This window comes from Fukomys damarensis, unplaced genomic scaffold, assembly GCF_012274545.1.
Source record: "Fukomys damarensis isolate Sample0158 unplaced genomic scaffold, DMR_v1.0_HiC HiC_scaffold_5, whole genome shotgun sequence".
Lineage (NCBI taxonomy): Eukaryota > Metazoa > Chordata > Mammalia > Rodentia > Bathyergidae > Fukomys > Fukomys damarensis.
The window spans coordinates 1,061,977-1,070,352 of record NW_022900917.1 but is presented as its reverse complement, the minus strand read 5'-3'; positions in this window follow the sequence as shown (position 1 = coordinate 1,070,352).

Here is an 8,376-nt window from a genome sequence, read left to right as displayed (position 1 = left end):
TTTTTCTTCCGTTTATAAATAGATATCCTTAATATTATTTCCCTTATGCGAAAGACAAATGCATCTCCTTCCCAGTTCCTCCATTCAAATGTGACATAAAAAGGTCCTGATTAAAAAGATAAATGTTATTTTATCCAGAAAAGGGTGGTAAAGAAATACAATTGTTTCAAAAATCTGATTTCAAAAAATTCCCAAATACTGAGACAAATCAATGTATAAGCACCGAAATCACAGCAAAATATATTTAAAAATAAATATTATCAGCTTCGTGGGGTGCATGTCTATAATTCCACTACAGGAATCTGAGACAAGAAGAGGTAGGCTTTTGTTTTTGTTTTTTTGTTTGTTTTTTTGTACCGGGGATCGAACTTGGGTCCTTGTGCTTGCCAGGCAGATGGCAGAACCACTGAGCTAAATCCCCAGCCCCAAGAAGAGGCAGGTCTCAGGCCAGCCTGGATGACATCAAACCAAAAGGTAAAAATAAATATAAATAAATGGTGTTAGTGCCATTGGGTTGTCCTGGAGAAAGATGAAGTTGGCTTCATACCTTACATTCAACACCAAAATAAACTCCAAAGCAATTGAAGTTACATCACAAAAAAGTAAATTACTAGAAGAAAATATGAATTATTTTATGTCTTTACATTAAGGAAGGCCTTACTAACTTAACATCTAAAATCTGGTTTAAATTTTTTGACAACCCAAAATATAAAAAGTTCAAATATCAAATCAAAAAGAACTTTATGAGCAAAAAATCAAAAAAGATAAATGACAAAAACTTACAATTTATGGTATGGGAGAAAAATCCAAAGTAAAACTATACCAAACGATCAGTCTAAACAATCATATTGGCAAAAATTCAATTTAACAATAGAAATTCATTGGCAAATCTACTGGGAAACCAACAGTTTCACATATGTAACAGATTAGGTAAAAATAATCCAAGGCAGAGAAATTGGACATTTTATTTAAAGGTCGGTGCTTTCATCCTTTGACCCCGCCTTGCTCTGTAGTCATCTGACAGAAGCGTGTGTGCGAAGGAGCTGGCGTGCGCAGGCCGCTCACACCCAAGTCGCACTCGAGCACCTCTGCTGCCCCGGAGAGCCAAGCCGCACCGTGCGCTGTGGGACCGCGGCGGGAGCTCCCAGGCTCTGCTGTGGGGGCCCCAGGACCCACCGCTCTCTGCATTCGGAGCACAGCATCACCCTTGCTCTCAGGACTTCCAGGTGCTTCCCGCGGCAGGTGTGCGCACAGGATGCGGGGTGTGGCCTTCTGCACGTCTCCTGTCCTGCACCTCTCAGGCAGACGCTTTCCCATGATCATCCTGATGGAAATCCTGCAGGAATACAGCCAGGGGACAGGCGTGGCTATTCTCAAAAGTCTTACCAAGTCATGGTGCTCTGGCTGAAGCACTGGTTTTGTCTTGTTTGGTTTTTAGGACTATTAAAAACTTAAAACTAAAAAAAAAAACCCTAAAAAATCAAAACAAACAACAAAAATATAACACCACAAAGCAGGGTGCACAGTCTGATGTCCTTTGCTTATGGAAGGAGGGTGGCCCAGTGGATGAAGCAAAGATTAAAGTCTTCTTAATGCTGTTACAGGTCTTAATTTGGAATCATGTGAGTGTGAGATCCATTCCAGTACAAGGTGAACATGACAGACACAGAGGCAGAAGGAAGTTGAATCCTGGTTCGCTTACACACGATGGAACCCTGAACACTCACTTCACTGTCCTGGGCTGGATTTCTTAGTCTGTACGTAAAGTTGGGGGAACAAATCTTGTTCATCACATGTGTTTTCAGCAAATGATATAATACATGTAGAAACATTTTTGAACCATGAAACAGCAGGGAAAGAAAGCATGTTGTCTTTTCTTTTTCTTAAGCAAGCACTGGTATACACAAAGCAGTTAGCAGTCTAGCCCTGTGCAGACAGAGCCCCTGGGGTTCACTCACCCACGCAAGCTCATGCATTTATGTTCCCATTCTTCATGAACTAGTTTATCCTTCTGAACTCCATTTACCCACAAAACACTTCTCCAGGCCAGAGCATGGGGACAGAGCCATTGAATAGCCACTGACCCTTTTGCTGTCCTCCTCCCAGCGCTGTCACCCAGAGCCATGCAGCTGCCCACAGAGCACCACTCTCCGGTGTGGAGACAGCCTGCCACCTCTGCTGTCCCCTGGCCCCCAAATCTGTCTCTCCTAGGCTCCCACCTGTGTGTGAAGCAGCACGGTGAGAAATCCAGGAAAGCTCCAGGCCTGGAGAGATGGGGCCTCCTCTGGGCCTGAGGGCTGGTGGCCCGCTGCTTCTGCTGTGGTCTGGCTGTGACCTGAACAGCACAACCTGCCTTCATGGCCACACTCTGAGCCCTGGGCGGTAGTAAGGCGGGCACACCCTCGCTCCCCTGACCCACTTCGGAACTCTCCCTTTGTCTTTGCAGATGGCCCAGGACCCACTGCTCCCACCCCAACAGTGTCACTAGTGCCCCACCTCACGATTCCCTTCAAGTCTTCATTCAAACAGCAACTCTGGGCAGCTAGGAACCTTGACAGGACCTTCCCTCCACAAGAGCCCTCCTGAGAGGGTTCCCGTCCTGGGAGATGACAAGCAGATTTTCCAAAGATAGCAACCTGGATTTACCAAAGTCTCCTCTGAAAATGTTCTCCTACATACGTTCATTGTATATGTGGTTGTCCCCTTATTGCAGATAGCCGTTGAGAGATTGATAAGCAGTTAGAAAGGGACTGAGCCCAAGACAGAGTCAGAACAGAGATGAGGCAAACCAGCCCTGCAGCGGAGGCGTGATGGGGACCCAAGGGCTGGGCCCCCAGGGATAAACAAGGGTTCAGGGCTGACTGTAACTAGCACAGTGAGCCTGAACAATGCAGCACACACATAGAAACAATGTGGCACATGAAGAAACAGTGTTACAAACATGTAGGGACAATGTAGCGAGCAGGTAGCTAGAGGACCAAAGGCTCTGGCCCTCACTCTAGCCCCTCCAGAAAAGCTTTCCTTTTCCGATGCTATGTACCCTTGCTACTATTTGCTTTCCAATTAGATGAATATTATTAAGTAGCTGTTCTTGAGACCCTATAAGTTGGTTGCAATTCTACCCAAGCTGAGCTGTGATGTGGTTTTACTGTATAAAAATCCGCTAGATGGAGAGCCTCACCACAGCCAACTCTTGGGACCCCTCCTGCCTCTCAGGAGTTTTCCCACTCTGCCTCCTTCATCCACCCTCCAGCCCACTCTTTGGCAATCTGAGATGTGAGCTCAGCACCTCTAGCCTGCGGAGAGTTGCTTCCCTGTGAGGGTCCCGCGCCTGCCCCAGGGTGGGGTGGCCACGTCCCTCCCATCACAGGACACAGGGCCCTCATCAAGAGGTCAGTATGAAGGGAGCAGGAAGGTTAACTTTTTACAAAATCAAACAAAGAATATCAAGTTTTAACATCAAAATTATTCAGGTGATCCTCCAAAGGGAAGGATCATTAAAACCTGCACAGAATCCTAACCAGAATTTTTAAAACTAAGTGCATTACTTTGATTGATCCTGTATTAAAAATAAGAAAAGCATAGGCAGCCATCTCACCAGACCACTGTAGGATGTGGGAAGATAAAACACATTTACTAGTCTTTCCTTTTCACTGTGGTGCTGGGGATTAAAGCCAGAGGCCTCTCGGGGAGTTGCATTCCAAGACCCCTCTTTTGCTGAGGCGGGGTTTTGCTAAGTTGTTCCATTGTCTGGCTGGGCTCAAATTTGAGACTCTCCTTCCTCAGCCTCCCAGAGTGCTGGGATTACAGGTGTACAGCTCTGCCCAGCAAAACATGTGCCTCTAAAACCAGCAGGATATGCATCCATATAAGGATCCCACATTCAGCAACCCTGACAGTTCATAATGCAGCCAAGGTATGGTGAGGAGGGCTGAGTCCAAGCCACTGCTGGTGAATGAGGAACCCAAATCAGGTTTCATATACTTTGTCTGGGACTTGGACAGTTATTGAGCAAAAAGGAAAATCCTAAAATAATGTTCCTAAGTTTACTAGCATCATTTTCAGGGCTCAAAAATATATGCTCAAGTACACACAAAATAAATATTAAAAAGATCATAAAGTGCTGGAGATAGATGATCTAAACAACCTTTATTTTGTGGATAGGAAAACTGTCTCAGGGGCTATCCCAGGTTCCAGTGACACCTGCTGGGAGCTGAGTAACTCACTCTCACACTTTCAGGGAACTTCCCAGAACGTGGATCCTGAGTCAGGATCCCAACCAGGATCTTGACATCCAGCACCAAGAGCGCACTTGCCTTTCCATGAGGAGGCCTCACCACGAAAGCCTCTGTGGTGGAGATTTCTCTGCCTTCCCCACCTTCAAGCTCTCACCTGGCTTCTGTGCCAGGGTTGTCTGGCACTGGACAGGAGTTGGAGGGCATCTGTGGCAAACCAAACACAACATGGCTATAAATAACTCTGGTCACAGCAGCCACAGGGCTTGCAGGGCAAGAGGAAGCAGCAACAAAAATGGGACAGGCGGTGCAGTGGGTGTGTGGCCAGGCACTTAAGGTCCACGGCTGTGTGGTCTGTGCGGCTGCATGCTCAGCTGGCCTCGTGGGGAAACGAGGACACGGTGACCCTGGGCTGGGACTCACGAGCATGAACGCACAAGCCTCAAGGGCACTGACTTGATGTTCAGATACCAGCGTTTTCCTTGGGGTTCTCACAGGGCAATTTGATGCTATTCCAAAACTCCAAGAACTCCTGGGCTCCCTGGGGTCATGGGGACCTGGGTTCAAAATCTGCCCTTCCACCAAGCTGCAGTTGCTTGGCAGAAGGCTCAAGATGGTTCCAAACTTGATTTCTTCCTTTGTGACTGGAAGTAACTTTGTCTTTCCCCCAGGTATTACTGTGAAGCTGAAATGTGAGCACAACAGAAGGCCTGGTCCTGCTGGAGACCTGAGGAGTGCAGTTTCCATTTTTTATAAATTAAGACTGCATTAATAAATAGGAGGAAAAGGCAAATAGCACAGAGCAAATAAGATTGTTGATTTTATTTCTTTTCAGACTAGAATGTTTGAAAACCCTTTCCAAGAAAACTATAAATTCTCCCAACTCCAAGCTCAATGAACTTCTCCTAATGCCATTAGAAAGTTTGCTGGGTTCGAAAAACTCTGGCTGGTGCACTGTGTTTATTGGGAGAGCCCGCCAAAGTGGGCTCACTTTTGACCCCCAGGATTTATGCTTTTCCTTGCCTCTCTTTCTTCTTTGCCTGCTCTTTTTTTCTTCCAGGCAGTCTCCATAACTTCCTAGGCAAATATCCAGCTTCTCCTTTTTATAGCAACATGTACCCTCCCACAACAGGAATAGAGAGGTGGGGGCCAGGGTGCTGGCCACACGTCCACCCCTGTAGCCCGGCAGTGCCCTCCACACCCTTCACTCAGCCCCCAGCCCCTCCTGGCCTGACTTGTCCATCTGTTCAGGAAGACGAAGGGTCTCTGGGTAGAGCCGTCATAATTGCTCCAACAACTCCCAGTCATGCAGGGTCACCAGGGAAAACCAAGAAAGAGTAAAGATAGATGCATGAACAAGAAACTGCTGCCAAAAATGGTTACTGAGTCCCCTTGGGTTTATTTAGAGCATCTTTCTTTGCATATAAATATGAAACCAAACAAATCAGCCTGTTGAGACCAACTTGACATTTCAGTGGAAACTGAAGCTGTGTGTCTGCCATGCCAAAATAGCTAAAAAGTGAAAGATGGTGTCAATAAACAAATATCTGTGGAGCGTTTTACGCAAGTCCAGCTCTGTGCCCTGGCACTGAAAAGAAGATTTTAAAAAGCGGAACGACAGGGTCTTTCTGTGCAACACGGCAGAAGGGGAAACAGCACAGCCTCGCAACTGGAGTGTCAGCCCATGACACATACAAGCTGGTTGGTCAGTTTCTCTCTGTAGCTCTCTCAACCACCTCCATCTGTCCATCTGTCCCTGCATCCGTCTCTACCTCTGCCTCAATCTCCATCTCTCTCTACATCAACCAACATCAGGATAATTTATTTTCTTTATCATATTTTCCCTTTTGAACGTAGCACCCTGAGAAAGAGAACTTCATTTTTTCACTGCTGTACCTTGGTCCTGCAATCACATTTGACACAGAGTAAACACTCAATAAATGGTCGTTTCCCTGTGAAACAATGATGCAGAACAACAATATGTTAAGATTCATCAGGAAGATCTTCAGAGAGGGAAAGCATCATCAGCTAGGCCAGGAGAGGCAGAATTCGGACAGAGGTGGAAGAGAGCATAGCAGACAGGGGAGGGACAGCAGAGATGGAACTGTGCTACCAGGAGATGTGGGGCCATTTTCTAACTCTGAAACGATAGGGAGGCACACCGGCATCTGGCTACTTGGATCTAGGTGAAAAAAAGTAAGATTCAAACTCAGCCTCCATGTTTTTCTCTTATCTCTTTATAATCCTGCAGTGCAAGGCCTGCGTCCCCGGAGTGCACCCTCTCTGCTTATTTATTAGAATAATCCACCACAGGCTTTAGGGAGCTGAGGAGCCGCTACAGATGCCTGCTGCATCCTCCCAGTCCCACTTTGGTTGCCAGCCCCTGTGGCCTCCTGCTCTGTAGTCCTCTGGCAGTGTTGTTCACCTCCTGTGCACCCTTCATTAGGACCAACTCAAGGTATACACAGACAAGACAAACCCTCCAGTGGAGCCTCGGTCTCCTGCTTGTTCTTTGTTAAAGGCCTGAGCTCCGAGGAACAAGTCTTGGCCCGGTGGGTCATTGCTGAAGAAATCCATGAGCTATTAAAGAGCGAGAATTAGCATCCAAGAAACACAGTCCTTTCTGATTCAAGCAAAGGATCTCACAAATACAGCATCAGTATTGTCTCCACCCTAAGTATGGCCGCCACTATTAGCAAGGTGTCTATTTGCCCCCCTAGCTGTGACAGGCGGTGGTCTGGGTCAGGTCGGCTGTGTTGCACGTCTGCGATGGCCCTGGCTCACAGGAGTGACAGTGGCCTAGTGATGGAAATAGAGGCTTGGCTCATCCGAGCACAGTACAGAGCACACACACCTTCCCAGCCATTTTCCAGCTCAGTTTGCTGCTAATTTTTCTATGAATAAGCACTCCTTTGGCAGTGTCTTAGTAAAAGTAGGATGGCTTTTCATAGCCTTTCATTTCTCTTGTTTGGATTTCTCTTTCTGCCATCTTTAAGTCCAGAGTTCATCATCACCCTAAATTTTTCTTATGTCATATGGTTTTCCTGGTAGCTCTAGGTCAGTTTGCTACAGTAATTTGCCAGTGACCAACTAGGCAAAAGCCAATTTTGCAAATGGCTCATCCTCTGACAGGAGTTCCCTGAAAGAGACAGCTTTTTTTGCAAAGTGATTTTCATAAAAGCATCTGTGTTCCTCCCTGGTCATGGGGTGCTGTCCACTCAGAGGGACTGAACTTCTGGTCTACTCCATGCTTGCCTGGGTGCCACACTATATTCATGTTTACGTTCCTCAGATGCCTCCTGGTGATGCCACAAACCCTCCTCAGTTCTGTGTATCACATGTCACTCCAGGGCTTCAGAGCTCAGCAACAGAAGCAGCTTATGCCTGACACCTGTGTCCTTACAGATCCATCCACCTTTGCAATATGTGTGTGGTCCTGATGACTTTAATCTCTAGTGAAGCTGGAGAAGAAAATCCATCAGCTTCATGTTCCCTGTGGCTCCTACAGGCTGCTTGTGGGTTCCTTTCTGCAGCTCTGCCATTTGCTGAGGAAGCTCAGTTGTCCCTACTTTGGACACCCCGGGACTCTCACTGGAGACCACACTCAGGGTATTCCTCCCCAGCAGCCCACCCTGTGGCAGGAGCCGTAGTCCCTTCCATAGTGAACTTGTTCAGAGCCTCTTTCATCTCCGCTGCCTCGAAATGCAAATCCCCAGTGGTGGTCTGTGTTCAGGCACATTTGGACAGTGCTGTGTGTTCTACCAGCGCTTGCGAGAGCTCAGAGGGACTGACCGTGAGGCCCGAGAATGCTACAGTGCAGCCAGTGCTCATGTCCCTAAATCCTAGATTGAACTGTGCCCCCAGTACAGTGGCGTTTGGGGGGTGTGAACAGAACAGTGTCACTGTTTCTGAAACAGAGCAGCCAGTAAGCTGACCTTCACCACGCATGTAGAGAAGAAGCCCGAATAGGCACCGCCAGGACCCAGCCACTGAGGCCCAACTCAGGCCTGGGCCTCTGGAGCTGCAAAAAGCAGGTGTCTTCTGTCCGGGGCTCTGACAGACTGCGAGGTGCCTGGGTGAATCTCACCTAGCACACCCACTGCCTTTAGCCAGTGTTCTCTTCTTCCCCAAGTGGCAGCTG